The 15,506-nt window shown below is 43.4% G+C and overlaps 1 protein-coding gene across 1 annotated transcript in view; it reads right to left on the reverse strand.

Moving 5' to 3' along the window:
• KIAA0825 (KIAA0825 ortholog) overlaps positions 1 to 15,506 on the reverse strand; it is a 584,207-nt gene that overhangs the window by 144,255 nt on the left and 424,446 nt on the right.

The following is a 15,506-nucleotide window of genomic DNA, read 5'->3' on the forward strand; positions in this document are numbered from 1 at the left end:
TTGTGTGATTTATTTAGTGTTTGCTTCTCAGAAAGTAATGAAATGTAATTAAAACTCTGTAATGAAAGTTCCGCTCTTGTTATCCTAATTACAATAACTGACTATAAATTAAGACTATAAATGAAGAGATGGGCTAGGGGTGGGCAGGAGCTGGAGAGGGTGTGTGGGTATAAAGACTGAACTAGGCCCTGCTGTGCCTTCTACAGGCCATCTGTTAATGCTGTAGGCTTTGACAATTAAGTTTCTTCCCCTGGCAGAAAGTTCAATTCTAAAACAATGGGGAAAGGGGTTTTACACTATGGAAACTAGTTAATAAAGTTTGATTCTTTTACATTCAAACTGTCTTTTATCACTAAACCTACAATTTTTATTTTATCTCCCATCTTTAAGTCACCAAACAAACAGTGCAAAATAATGTTCACTCACTCAGAGAAATGTCCTGAGAAAAGACCTGGGACCTTTCCTCTCTATACAGTTTTGATTTTAAGGTGACTGCTTCAAACAGATCCTTTGAAAGATAACAAAGCAATCAGATTACCCTAATTGTCACGATTGTGGTCGGACCCCTCTCAGACTCACTTATTTCTGGCGGTCAGCTTCTGAGCTGGCTTCTGTCTGCTCTTCCTGTGTTAGCTCTGTCTCTGTGTGCTGGCTGCTTCCAGCATGGCTCTAATTACTCCACTATACTGCACCTGTGTGTGTTAAGCCTCTCTGTGCTTCGTATGATTTCTGCCTGTGTCCTGGAGTTGTGACATCATCAGTCAGGGCCATGATAAGAACTGGTGTTCTTCTATTCAGTGCCTTTGCATCATCTAAGGTCTGCAGGTCAGTTGTATTTCTGCCTTCAGGGCCGGTCTTAGGCAGAGGCGACAGAGGCGGCCGCATAGGGCCCCGCGCTTTGGGGGGGCCCTGCACGGTGCGCCTCAACTCTGCGTCACTCCAACCGCCCCCCGCTTGGACAACCACATCATGATCCCGCTCGGCCGCCGCCACTCCGCTCCAGCCACGTTGCGGCGCGGTGCCCACCCCCCCGCTGAGCCCGTCGTCAGCAGCCTCCCGCCGCTCTGGACCCCGACAGTTGCACCAACGGCCCCAACAGACACCCCAGCGTTTTACTTCCCGCTCAATGTCCCGCCTTCTGATGAGGTATTTCCTGTTTGGCGGGCGGGAATCACTGAGCGGGAAAGCTGCCTGGAGCCTGGTCGGAGGTGAGCCGGTGTGCAAGTGAGTGCGACTTAAAAATAAATAAAGACAGTCAAGTGGAGCTCGAGCTATAGTAAGTTTGTGCCACTGTCATTCAAAGGTAAGCCAGGTATGATGATAGCTTTTCTTATAAGGAAGAAGGAAGTTTCAAACCCCTTTTGTGCCATTTTAAAGGTAAATACTATGCAGTAGTCTATTATTCTCCCATCAGTGATTAAGTCAAATTCAGTGTTTTATGAAGGGCATAGTGACAGGGAAAAGATTAAGAGGTTAGCTAAAGTGGTGCGTGTATGTGAGGGGTGGGGCCAGGGGTAAGTGGAGAGGGCTAGTAGTGTCAGACTTTACTGTTAATTTGCCCAAAGTTATTGAAAACCTAAAGAATCCCAAGTGGGCAGACTAAAAATTGTCCATCTAAAGGTACTTATCTTGCTAAGCTGGCCAGATCATGTGCATTTAGGAAAATTTGAGTTTCCAAAGTACAAATAGCATTGTAGCCTCAAGAAAGAGGGGCATTTCTCTAAGCATGTTCAGCTTAGGAGAGGAAAAGAGCACATATAAAATCCATTCCAAGGAACCTTTTTAAATTAAAAAATAGGGGAATTTGAAAGTACTGGATCTTTTCTTAGTATTTTTCCTTTATTCTCTTTGTTATGAGAATTGGAACTACTAATTGTAGTGGACTTGAACTGAATTTCTGGGGAGGAGGGGTTCATTGATAGCATTGTGCTTATTATTTCAATCAGATTTTTTGTACAAGTTGTACAAGTTTAGCTTCATTTGTCTTTATTTGAAATTTCATAAATAAAAAAATTTCTAAAAATGGAATCATCTTATCAATGGGGTGGAGCTAGGGTGGGGGTGGAGCTAGGGTGGGGCTAGGGTGGGGAGGGGCTAGGATGGGGCCCCACCAAATTGGTCTGCATAGGGCCTGCACTTGCTAAGACCGGCCCTGTCTGCCTTGCCTTGCTTTGTTTCCAGTTGGTGTGCCAGTGGCACTTCTGTTTGTTCTCATCTAAAGTTATGTTGTGTGTTTTATGTGACCTTGTGGCTGCCTGCTAGCCTTCTAGCATCCTGCCTTGTTCTGTTGTTTGTTTCTTCTTGAGTTCTGCCTCCATCTTGCCCTTACCTTTTGCTGTGGTTCTTGTCCTATCTGAGCTCAGTCCTGTTGTTTGTTTTCTGCTTTAGTCCTCCTCTGCTCTTGCCATCTACCTGTAGCTTTAGTTCCAGCCCTGCCTGTGTATCTTATATCCTGTTTCTGTCCAGCTTGTCGGTATATCTTGAGTCTGGCTTCTGCCAAGCTTGTAGGTATTCCTTGGCCCTGTTTCTGTCTGCAAATCCTTCACCCTGTTTTAGTCAAGCTGGTTTTGAATCCTGTTGTCTCAGTCTGGCTGAAAGCCCAGTCCTGTAAGTCCTGCCGGCTGCCTGCACCCAAGAGCTCAACCCCTGAGGATCGGCAGCCAAGTGTAGGTGAAGCCTAGTTCCAGTCCCATGTGTTCCAGCCCAATGTGTTCCACTCTGTGTGTTCCGGCTTGCTTGTCTGCGCCTGCAGTCCTTGCCTTGCCGGTGTGCTAGCCCAGTGTTGGTTGGGGGGTTTCGCCTGCTGCTGCCGCTCCTCGGCAGGGGTCCAAGGGCTCACGTTATCCTTGAATCCCTGACACTAATGACATTTGTGGCTATTCTATATTCCTCACAGTAAATACCTAATTCAGGTCAGTGACACTGCTAACTTTCCTCCAGGCAAAGAACAGAAATTAGCTTTCTTTTAAGAAAGAATGTTTGAGCCCTGCTCTTCCACTATCCTTTTTAATGCTCTAGGCTGTTACTGTTAAGTTTCTACCTCTGGCAGAAAGTTTCACTTTTAGTCTATGGGAAAAAGGGTTGTATACTATGGAAACTAGTTAATAAAGCTGTTTTTTTGTTTTTAAATTTAGACTGAACTTCTACAAGCTATCTGTTAATGCTGTAGACTGTGACAGTTAAGTCTCTACCTCTGGCAGTCCATCATTTTGGGGGCTCCTGCCTCTGCCCTGTCTTGTTAAGTCATTTGGGCAGCACTCCCCGGCAGCTCTGATGCACTTTAGCTGCTGTTTCCCATGCCGCAATGCCAACATCCCTAGGCAGGAGAGTGCACCGAAGCTCTCCTTTTAAAAGAGCCGAAGCACAGGGCAGTACTCTCATGTTACGTTCCCGGGGGGGGGGGGGGGGGGGGGGGGGGGGGGGGGGGGAGTGAGGGTTGGTATTTCAGCTCTTGGATCTCCCTTCCACTATGCCTTCACAACAGGTCTCCAGTCGTGCCTTGTCTCGTCTCCTGTGAAGCCTTGCCTGCCTTCTGTTCCTGCCAAGTCCACCCTCCTTTGTTCCTGCCTTGCCTGCCTGCCTCCGGTTACTGCCAAGTCTACCTTGCTTTGTTCCTGCCTTGTCTGCTTGTTCCAGTTCTCTAGTCCTCAGCTCCGCTGTTCCACTTTCAGTGTGCCAGACCTCAGCTCTGTTGTCCCAGTTCCAGTGCTCCAGTCCTCAGCTCTTCTGTTCCAGTCTCCAGTTCCAGCATCCCTGTTCTCTGCCTCTGCGGTCCAGTCTCCTAGGACATCTTTCTGAAACACCCATGGGACCTCCTCCACTGGGCAGTGACTCATCTGTCATCAGTTGGGGCCTTCTGATCCTGGGTTGGGAGCCCAATGACGGTCCAAGGACTCACTCATCTTGAACTGTGACAGACTGTGAAGGCCATGAGCTCAATGGAGTCACTGGCCTTGAAGTTACTACAGCAGTTGGCCCTCCAGATCCAACAGCTATCCGGGGCCATCCAGGATCTGAGCCAGTGGATGGACCACCTCCAGAATCCTGGCACACCGCAAGCTACAGCAACTCCTCCTGCTATAGCTTTCCCTGGCCCTGTCACTGTTCCTGGGGTCTCAGCAGTCTGCTTAGCACCTCCTCCTAGGTTCAACGAGAATCTGAAATCCTGCTGGGGGTTCCTGAATCAGTGCCAAATAATCTTCGAGCTTCAGGCAAGGGACTTTGTTTTCAACAGAGCCAGAGTGGCATACATCATCTTGCTCCTTGCTGGTCCTGCCCTCACTTGGACCTTGCCTATCTTGGGAGCGGAATGACTCGTATTGAACACTAAATGAAGCCTTTCTATTAAACAACAATAGGGTTTGCAATTCCTGAACATTAAAAAAAACTTTTATATTTATTGTTTTTCAAAAGAATTACAATTAAATAATGCTCAACACTAACACAACATCTTTATTTATATAAGCAATATGCTCTTATCATGGAGAATAATAATAAGCTATAGGATAATTTGAACAGTCATAAAGTAAGTAGTCCTGGAGAACACTCTATTGTTTTTCAAATTTCTCCAATTGATCCCTTTTTAAACAAGTCGTTCCATCAGTACAGCTGTTCTTAGTTTCTGTCTCCACCACTCTTTGGTAGTTTTCCATTGCTCTGCTATTTCCCCTCTAGTAGCATTCAAACAACTAATAAGAGCATACTGAGGTTGTCCATTCTCCCCAATCAAACCAACAGACAATAAATAAGCTACAGGAGTAACCTGTATCTCCCAGCCAAAAATAACTCTGACATAGTTCTAGGTTGGTGAGCTCTTGGACCACAGTCGGGGAACACCGAAGCATAAGCTAGAGGTCTGTTGGCCCCAACAGATGGCAGGCAAGACAAGCTTTGGAGAACTGGGCTACCTAGAGCATCAGAAAGTAAACTAGGGAGGCAGGTTCGACAGAAGCTGAACCTATGGGTGGCTCTGAAAAGAGCTCTTGGGGGTAGGCCTGACAGATCAGGATCTGGAGGAGGCTCTGAAAACAGCCCTTGGGGGCAAGCAAGTCTGGTGAACCAGAACCTATAGGTGGCTCTAAAAAGAGCCCTTGGGGAAGGCCTGAGGGATCAGGACCTGGAGGTGGCTCTGGTCCTGGCAGACCAGGACCTGGAGGTGGCTCTGAAAAGAGCACTTGGGGCAGGCCTGATGGATCAGGACCTGGAAGTAGAACTGGAGACAGGGATGCTGAGGCAGGGCCGGAGACATGAACGCTGAGGCAGGGCTGGAGACAGGAAGGCTTGGTGGGCTTGAGACAGGAAGGCTTAGCTTGTTGTGAAGGCAGCGTGTGAGAGAGCATAGCTGCCTTAAATGGGCCCTGTGCCTGATGTCATCAAAAGATGCCCAGCCTGTTCTCCTGCTGCAGGGCCTTTAAGAGAGACACTGGACCGCATGCACCTAGGGAAGCCAGCGGATGGCATAGAGAGAGCAATGCCCGGAGCACTGAAATCTCGTCCCTGTCATGGACCCGACCTGTACTCCCCGCTGAGGTCCGTAGGCGAGTTGGGGCATAGGGAATGGCCCGGGGCCATGACACTCTGATTTCTTTTACAATCATTACCTAAAATTCTCATAGCCAACAACAGTCCCACCTCATATGTATATGGGTACCTAATGTATCGCATCCTCTCCAACATTTAGGCAAGAGGGAAGGCAAAAACTTATGAAAGCTACAAGGAGTGAAATACCATCTTAATAGATTTTTCAAATTGCTGAAATAGAAGCTTTCCCCCGGATTCTATATATGGCACACAAAATTGTGTGTGCACATTTGGGTGAGTGCCTAATTGGCACACACAATTTAACTCAGTAACAAACCAATTAGCACTGATAATTGAGTGCTAATAATCAATTATCAGCGGTAATTGGAATTTACATGCACATCTTGCTAGGCACTATTCTATAAAAATGTACATGTAAATTCTTATGCATGGATCTCAAAAGGGGGCGTAACCATGGGAGGGGCATGGGCGTCCCAAGAAGTTGTTGGTACTATTACAGAATACATATGATCCATGCCTAATTTAGGCACAGGGATTTACACTAGGTCTCAGTTGGTGTAAATCCTTATGCCTAAAAGTTAGGCAAGGATCCTGGCACTAAGCACTATTCTATAAATGGCACCCAACTCAGAGCACCATTTATAGAATAGAGCTTAGCCCTCATTTTTTCAGCACCATATCTAGAATTTGGTCCTTTATGTGTAACTTTAATAATCTCTAGCCATTGAGACTCTCCAAATTCTCTTTGCAAATTTACTTCCCAGTCTTTCAGATGTTCATTGGTCTCCCTCAGTATACTAGTCATTGGTTACAGCTTCTTCAAAATACAGCAATCAAATTACTTTACATGGAGGTGCATTTTCAAAAGAAACGTCTAAGTTGGAATTTGGACGTCTTTGTAAAACGTCCAAATTCGGAAGCAGGGAGGTCATTTTCGAACAAAGATGGACGTCCATCTTTGTGTTCGAAAATACCATGGACGTCCTTGGATTTGGACGTCTTTGATTTTCAGCCATTTTCGAAACCAAAAACGTCCAAGTCTAAAATGTCCAAATTCAAGCCATTTGGACATGGAAGGAGCCAGCATATTTAGTACACTGGTCCCCCTGACATGCCATGACAGCAATCGGTCACCCTAGGGGGCACTGCAGTGGACTTCATAAAATGTTCCCAGGTACACAACTCCCTTACCTTGTGGGTTGAGCCCCCCCAAATCCACTACCCCCAACTGTACACCACTACCATAGCCCTTACAGATGAAGGGGGCACCTATATATGGGTACAGAGGGTTTCTGGTGGGTTTTGGAGGGCTCGCTGTTTCCTCCACAAATGTAACAGGTAGGGGGGTATGGGCCTGCATCCACCTGTCTGCAGTGCATGCACCTACTACTAAACTACTCCGGGGACCTGCATGCGCTGTCATGGACCTGAGTATGACATCTGAGGCTGGCATAGAGACTGGCAAGTAATATTTTTAGTCATGCTTTTTGAGGATGGGAGGTTAGTGACCACTGGGGGAGTAATGGGAGGTCATCCCTGATTCCTTCCAGTGGTCATCTGGTCATTTCGGGCACCTTTTTGTGCCTTATTCGTAATAAAAACAGGTCTGGGTGAAAACGTCCAAGTTTTAGTCCTGGACGTCTTTGCTTTGTTCCGTTATGGCTCAAAGACGTCCAGTCTTAGGAACGCCCAAGTCCCGCCTCAAACACGCCTCCGATACATCCCTTTGAGATTTGGACATCCTCGCAATGGACTTCTGAGAAAGACGTCCAAAATTGGGTTTCGATTAAACCGATTTGGACGTCTCTGTGAGATGGACGTCCAAGTGCCGATTTATGCCACTTTTTGGACGTCCATCTCTTTCTAAAATGAGCCTGATAGTGAGTCATTTTGATCATGTGCCCCTCTATTAATGGAACATTGGCTTCCGGTGGCCACTAGAATCCAGTTTACGATTCTCCTTCTTATACATAATTCTTGATACTCAATGCTGTTTATATTTATTTAATATGTTCATACCATATCACTTCTAGGGCCCTGTTTATTAAGGTGCACTAGCATTTTTTAGCAAGCGCTAAACACTAGAGACACCCGTAGGAATATGGGTGTCTTTAGCATTTAGCGCATGCTAATGTTTAGCGTGCCCTTAGCGCAGCTTAGTAAACATAGCTCCTAATGTAAATCTTCATGTTCCTTATTTTAGGAAATTAGTGTTTGAACCAATTACCTTTTACCTTGTGGTCTAATTCTTCCCATATCAGATTTAAATCATCATTAAAAAAGCTCTGCTGTTTAAACATGCCTTTTCTCTGTAATTTTGTATTTATGTTCTTTTGTTTTCAGCTTTTATTGTTGTTATTGGTTATACTTGTTCTGCTATGCATTAACCCCTTCCCAGCAGTTTTGTTATAAGTTATAGTTCATTGTTTGCCCCTCCGTTTTATTTTGGATATTGTAAACTGCTTTGATACTCTGTGACATAGTGGTGTAACAAATTTTACAAAATAAATATATTTAAACTTCACAAATGTAGGTTACTTGATTTCCTTGCAACGTGCAGAAATTAACTCTCTTGCCACTTCCTGCTGAAGCAAAAGACTTCAAGTTGGTTCAGCTCCTTTCATTTTATGTCCCTATATAGGTGAGAACCTAAGCAATGTCCCACCTGGAGGAAGGGGGAAAAGTCTGAAGAATCAAGAGGATATACCTTTCTCCGGGTCTCAAAGGGAATTATTTGCCCCCTTGCATAATTGAAACAGGCATTATAACCCTCTCTTGTACCAGTGCCCAAACCTATTCCCTTGGTCCTTTGGGTGCCAGACAAGGGATATGATATAGAAGCTAGTAGCACATTTCAGTTTTACCCCACAACCTTCTTGAAACCCTAAGCCACAATTTTTGAGTATGAGCTGTATAGGGATTGTTAATCCTCTCCATCTCCATACCACCATCCTTCGACCACAGCAAACCTCCCATGCAGATATTTAACAGATAATACTGTTCTATGGCTACTATTAGTTTCCTGGGCACATTTTCCTCCATTCCCATGAATGTCTGATTGAGCAGCTTCATAGTAGGCTCTTAAGTCAGGTAACCTCATACATCCAGCTCCCTTGGTTTCAACATGAGAGCTCTAGCAATCCTAGGTGTCTACTCCCCATATAATGGAATTTAAACATCACTGGCCAAGTTTTTAATAGCTATGGGCCAAACCATATTGGCAATGCTTGGAATAGATATAAAAGTTGGGGAAGTACATTCATTTTAATAACAGCTAGCCTTCCTAACATGGTCAACTCATCCCCTTTTTTTAACTTTAGTTTTAGTTGCAATTTTTAATTATGTACCAACATATAATGGTAATATCTAAATTATTGCTCATTGCCTTCTGGCTTACACTATGTAAACATGTCAACTGTCCTTAGAACATCTGCTATCCTCTAATTGACCCTTGTACTTTGCGCATGCTCTGTTGCTTTATGTTATTTTACTACTACTACTACTTCTAATCATTTCTATAGTGCTACTGGACGTATGCAGTGCTGTACACATTATATACAGGTACTTTCTCTGTCTCTAGAGAGCTCACAATCTAATTTTTTTGTACCTGGCAATAGATATATAAGTTGTTTTGTTCAGATCATGCAATATACGTGTGAATGCTTTATGCTCATTGAGAGAAAAACCCATAACAAGAATTAAACAAAGCTTGGTTATCTGGATCATTGCCGGCAGACCCAGGCAGGCAGAATGTGAATCAGGAAGAAACACCATTAATTAATTAGGCTGCAAAGGTCTAGAAAGTGAAGTCTCATCTCTGAGATTGACAAACTGTCAGAGAATTCCCATAACATCACGCCTGAATTCCCATAACATCACATCCCATCCCATGCTTGCTGGTCAGAGGGACTTTCATAGCCTAAACTGAATGAAGTGACTAAGCCAAGATGTTGTCATTTGTTGTGGTGATGTATTATTTTTATGATTAGCTATAAATATATTGCATTTGCTTTTAAAAGTGTGGTTCTAGATGTAAATAAACTGCATGTATCTTTGGGAAAGTTTGTGTGCTCTCTTCTTTTCTGGGCATCGTTCCAGGCTGAAACACAACAGTGCTTGAAGAAATAACAAAACAATCCAAAAACAATTTTCAGGAAATCAAATTCAAAACTATTTACCCACTATGAATTTAAGAGAACCAATCATAAATAAAGGTAATACTCAACACCAAAGCAAAAAGACAATCAAAGATGTTAACTGCAGCCAGTCATACAGTGTACCCTAAATCTGAGGAGTGTCCTAACAGAGGGAATACCTTCTCTAGGCCTTATGAAATCACTGAGCCGTTTAGAGTTGAAAAACAAAGAATTACCCCCGGATTTACAAGACACATACAAGGAAATTTAAGCAAAAAGCTAGAGGGCAAGGACTTGTGCTTTAAAAACCATGAAGTCCTGCCTGTTCTTCTGTGTAGCTCTTGACAAGTCAGGAAATATATGTATTTTAGCCCCCATTCAACTGTCTAAAGTATAAGTGCAAAAGTCACCAATGTGTTGCTCTCTGTGTGACCATCTCCAATGATAACTCTAAAATGCTGTTAAATCCAATCATTAAGGTTCTTCCTCAGGGGAAGCAGACACATCTTATCTAATCTTTGATGGCAGAAAAAGATATTGTGCTCAAACCAGTGGATGGTAATGACTCTATGGGCATTTTTAATACTTCCTTCAAATATTTATGCACCATAACTAAAGCAGAAATCAAGGGAGATCCTGGAAAATTTAACAATCTTGGATTGTTTTCCTTAGCTGGTTCTCCAAATATTCTACTTTCCAGCGTAAAAAAATCTTTATATTTAAAGTCATACTTCCCTCCTGAACAAGCCTGTACTTTAGTCTCTATGGCTTCCAGCCTACCCGTTTGGTCACTCAACTTCTGGCTTGTTAGTGTAAAACTTAGGAAAATCTATGAATACCATTCACATGTTTAGGGGGTTAGGATTTGATATACCACCTTTCTGTAGTTACAGGTACTTATTTTGTGCCTGGGGCAAGGTTTAAGTGACTTGCCCAGAGTCACAAGAAGTTACAGTGGGAATTGAACCTGGTTACCCAAGTTCCAGGTCACTGCTCTAACCATTTGGCTACTCCTCCACTTCAGAAACCACAGTTGAAAGAGATGCCCTCACACCCTGCACAGCGTTCCAAAGTAACTCCATTGACATTGCAGCTGGTCTTTGTAGCCCTTATGAAACAAGTCGAACATTCCGTGATTCTTTCCTCCATTGGCTTGACCTTCTCCAACCGAGGTTCCGAGTGAGGTAGGTAATATAAATAGAAATAAATCAAAACATAGAAAATAAAATAAGATGATACCTATTTTATTAGACTAACTTAATACATTTTTATTAGCTTTCGAAGGTAACCCTTCTTCTTCAGATAGGAAATAAGCAACTATTGACAAATATCAGAATATATAAGTGAAACACAAAAGCATTCAAACGACAGTTTCACAGGAAGAGGGTGAGGTGGGTTAGGTGAGAAACAGGGAGTACTGGGTGGGTGAGAGACAGGGAGAAATGAATGGCTGATAAGAGAGTGACAAAGCAGTAGAATGTTATGGTTTATAGTGGGATAGAACGTCCAGAACTTTGTCTAACTCCCGTCTGGTGGGCGTCAAAATATTTCACCTTTGGTCTTACGTTCCTGATTGTCTTAAAATTTCCTTTTAGTATTCTTACCATAAGATCATTGATATAGCGTTCTGGTTTTGTAAAGTGCTATCCCACAGAAGTGGCAACCTGGTTGGCATTGGAAAGTTTAATATTGTGTCTATGTAAATTGAGTAGCATCTGGCTTGTTTCTCTAATATAGCACACTTCTTCATCATACTTTTTGCATTGAATGATATATACCACATTTGAGGATGAGCATCTGAAGAAATCTCTTATGCTGAATGTTTTTCCCATATGAGTGACTGTGGGATCCTTTGAGATGTGTTGGCACAGTTTGCAGCTAAGTATATTGTAGGGACGTGTGCCATTCTCTTCCTTTTGAGCTTGTATTGGGAGTTTGCTTTTCACTAATTTCTATTTCAGATTAGGTGGCTGTCAGAAGGCCAGCACTGGTAGGGCTGGGAATATCTCTTTCAGTAATTCATCTTCCTGGAGTTGTGGCTGTAGATCTTTTATGATTCTTCTCAATTTTTCTAGCTCTGGACTGTATGTCACTACAAGGGGGATTCTCTCTGTACTGCAATAAATTTTCTCTAAGTATTTAAAGGGAAGAAGCAATATTCCTGGAGATAATTTTGAGGGTTGTAAAATTTTTGTTTGAAGGATTCAGTCAGGATTTTGAGGTGTTTATCTCTGTCTCTTGGCTCAGAGCAGATATGGTGGCATGGTGTGGCTTGGCTGTGTATAATGGATTTTTTTGTATGTGAAGGGTGCAAGCTGGAGTTGTGGAGATAGCTGTCAGACTCACCTTATTTCCGGCGGTCAACTTCTGAGCTGGCTTCTGTCTGTTCTTCCTGAGTTAGTTCTGTCGCTGTCTCTGTGTGCTGGCTGCTTCCAGCATGGCTCTGATTACTCCACTATACTGCACCTGTGCGTGTTAAGCCTCTCTGTGCTTCAGTATGCTTTCTGCCTGTGTCTTGGTTTGTGTTCCTCTTGCCCTCTGGTGGCCAGAACCGGTGGCTGCCGTAGACTTTCTTTCTGGTCTGGTCCGGTCCAGATATTCCAGCCCTCCAGACTTGGTTTGAAGATTGGCAGCTAGCCTCACCCGTAGCTGCCTCATGATTCCTGCAGCTGAGTTTCAGCTGCTGATGGGTTTATTACCACCTGGAACCTTCTGAGTTGGCCTTTGCATCGTCTAAGGTCCCTGGTTTGTGGGTGCTTTGTTGCACTTCTGCCTAGTCTGGTTTCTTGTTTAGTTCATTGTCTGACTCTAGTTAATCTGTGTGTAGTTTAGCTTAGGTTTATTTGCTTATTTCCCTAGTCTTGTTTCTGGTCTGTATTCCTTGTCTAGTTTCTGTTTGTCTGTGTCTCTTGCTCAGTGGCTGCTCTGCAGCTTTCAGTCCTGTCTCTTGTCTGTCAGTATTTGTACCCTGTTTTAGTGGCTGCTCTGCAGCTTTCAGTCCCAGGGCTGTGCCAACACGGTAAGCAAGGTAAGCCCAAAGTCCTAGTCTCGTAATTTTTCACAATCCTCTTGCGATTTAACAACTTTGAATAACTTTGTGTCATCAGCAAATTTAAATTACCTTACTAGTTACTCCCATCTCTAGATCATTTATAAATATGTTAAAAAGCAGCAGTCTCAGCATAGACCCCTGGGGAACCCCACTATCTAGTCTTCTCCATTGAGAATACTGATCATTTAACCTTACTCTCCTTTTTTTCATCTTTATACCAGCTTTTAATCCACAACAGAACACTTCTTCCCATCCCACAACTTTCTAATTTCCTCTGGAGTCTTTCATGAGGTACTTTGTCAAATTCCTTTTCAAAATCCATATACACAATATTGACTGGCTCAAGTTTATCCACATTTCATCCCTTCAAAGAAATGTAGTAGATTGGTGAGGCAAGATTTCCCTTCACTAAATCCATGTTGGCTTTAACTCATTAATCCAGGCTTTTGAATACGCTCTGTAATTTTGTTCTTTATAATATAGTAACATAGTAGATGATGGCAGATAAAGACCTGTATGTCCATCCAGTCTGGCCAACAAGATAAACTCATATGTGATAGTTTATATGTATACCTGACCTTGATTTATCCTTTCCATTTTTGAAGTATAGACCTTAGAAGTCTGCCCAGTACTTGCCCCGCCTCCCAACCACTGGTGCTGCCACCCAATCAACCCTACTATTCTGAGGATCCATTCTTTCTGAACAAGATTTCTTTATGTTTATCCCATGCATTTTTGAATTTCGTTACCATTTTCATCTGCACCACCTCCTGAGGGAGGGCATTCCAAGTATCCACCACTCATTCCGTGAAAAAATACTTTCTGACATTTTTCTTGAGTCTACCCCCCTTCAACCTCATTTCATGTCCTCTAGTTCTACTGCCTTCCCATCTCCAGAAAATATTTGTTTGTGGATTAATACCTTTCAAATATTTGAACGTCTGTATCATATCACCCCTGTTTCTCCTTTCTTCCAGGGTATACATGTTCAGGTCAGCAAGTCTCTCTTTATATGTCTTGTAACGCAAATCCCATACCATTTTTGTAGTTTTCTTTGCACTGCCTCAATTCGTTTTACATTCTTATCAAGATACGGCCTCCAAAACTGAACACAATACTCCAAGTGGGGACTCACCAATGACTTGTACAGGGGCATCAACACCTCTTTTCTTCTGCTGGTCACACCTCTCTCTATACAGCCTAGCATCATTCTGGCTACAGCCACCACCTTGTCACACTGTTTCATCGCCTTCAGATCCTCAAATACTATCACCCCAAGATCCCTCTCCTTGCCTGTACATATCAGAATCTCACCGCCTAACACATAAGTCTCTACTCCCTAAGTGCATCACTTTGCATTTCTTTGCATTGAATTTTAATTGCCAAACATTAGACCACTCTTGTAGCTTCTGCATATCCTTTTTCATGTTTTTCACTCCCTCCGGGGTGTCCGCTCTGTTACAAATCTTGGTATCATCCTCAAAAAGGCAAACTTTACCTTCTAACCCTTCAGCAATGTCACTCACAAATATATTGAACAGAATCGGCCCCAGCACCGATCCCTGAGGCACTCCACTACTCACCTTTCCCTCATCCGAGTGAATTCCATTAACCACCACCCTCTGGCATCTGTTCGTCAACCAGTTACTAATCCAGTTCACCACATTGGGTCCTACCATTTTGCCCAGCATTGACATCAGGCTCACTAGTCTATAATTTCCAGGATCACCTCTGGAGCCTTTTTTAAAAATGCGCGTTACATTGGCCACTCTCCAATCTTCCAGTATCATGCTGATTTTAAAGATAAATTACATATTACTAGCAAGTTTTGCAAGTTCATTTTTCTATTCTATCAGTACTCTGCGATGATTACCATCTGGTCCAGGCAGTTTGCTAATCTTCAGTTTGTCAAATTGACCCATTACATATTTCAGGTTTACAGAGATTTGATTCAGTTTCTCTGACTTGTCAGCTTTGAATACCATTTCCGGCATTGGTATCTCTCCAAAATCTTCCTCGGGGAAGACCGAGGCAAAGAATTCATTTAATCTCTCTGCTATGGCTTTGTCTTCCCTGAGTGCCCCTTTTAACCCTCAGTAATTTAGCAGTCCAACTGATTCTTTTGCCGGCTTCTTGTTTCTAATATAAATAAAAAACTTGTTACGATCGGGCTCATTTTCGAAAGAGAAGGACGCCCATCTGTCGACACAAATCGGAGATGGACGTCCTTCTCCCAGGGTCGTCCAAATCGGTATAATCAAAAGCTGATTTTGGACGTCCCCAACTGTTTTCCGTCGCAGGGATGGCCAAAGTTCAAGGGGGCGTATCTGAGGTGTAGTGAAGGCGGGACTTCTTGTGCGTGCTTAACACTTGAACGTCCTTGGAGCAACTGGTGCAGGAGCCGACGAGAGAAGGAAAAATTCTAGACTTGGTCCTTAGTGGAGCGCATGATCTGGTGAGGGACGTTATGGTACTGGGGCCGCTTGATAACAGTGACCATAATATGATCAGTTTTGACATCGACCTTGAAGTAACTGTACACAGAAAGTCAAATACGTTAGCGTTTAACTTTAAAAAAGGAGACTATGATAAAATGAGAAGAACGGTAAAAAAAAAACTTAGGGGGGCAACTGAGAGAGTAAAAACTGTACAACAGGCGTGGACGCTGTTCAAAAATACCATCCTGGAGGCCCAGGCCATACATATTCCGCAAATTAGAAAAGAAAGACAGAAGTCCAAAAGACACCCGGCCTGGTTGAAAAGTGAGGTGAAGGAAG

Source organism: Microcaecilia unicolor, chromosome 2, assembly GCF_901765095.1.
Source record: "Microcaecilia unicolor chromosome 2, aMicUni1.1, whole genome shotgun sequence".
In the NCBI taxonomy this organism is placed as follows: domain Eukaryota; kingdom Metazoa; phylum Chordata; class Amphibia; order Gymnophiona; family Siphonopidae; genus Microcaecilia; species Microcaecilia unicolor.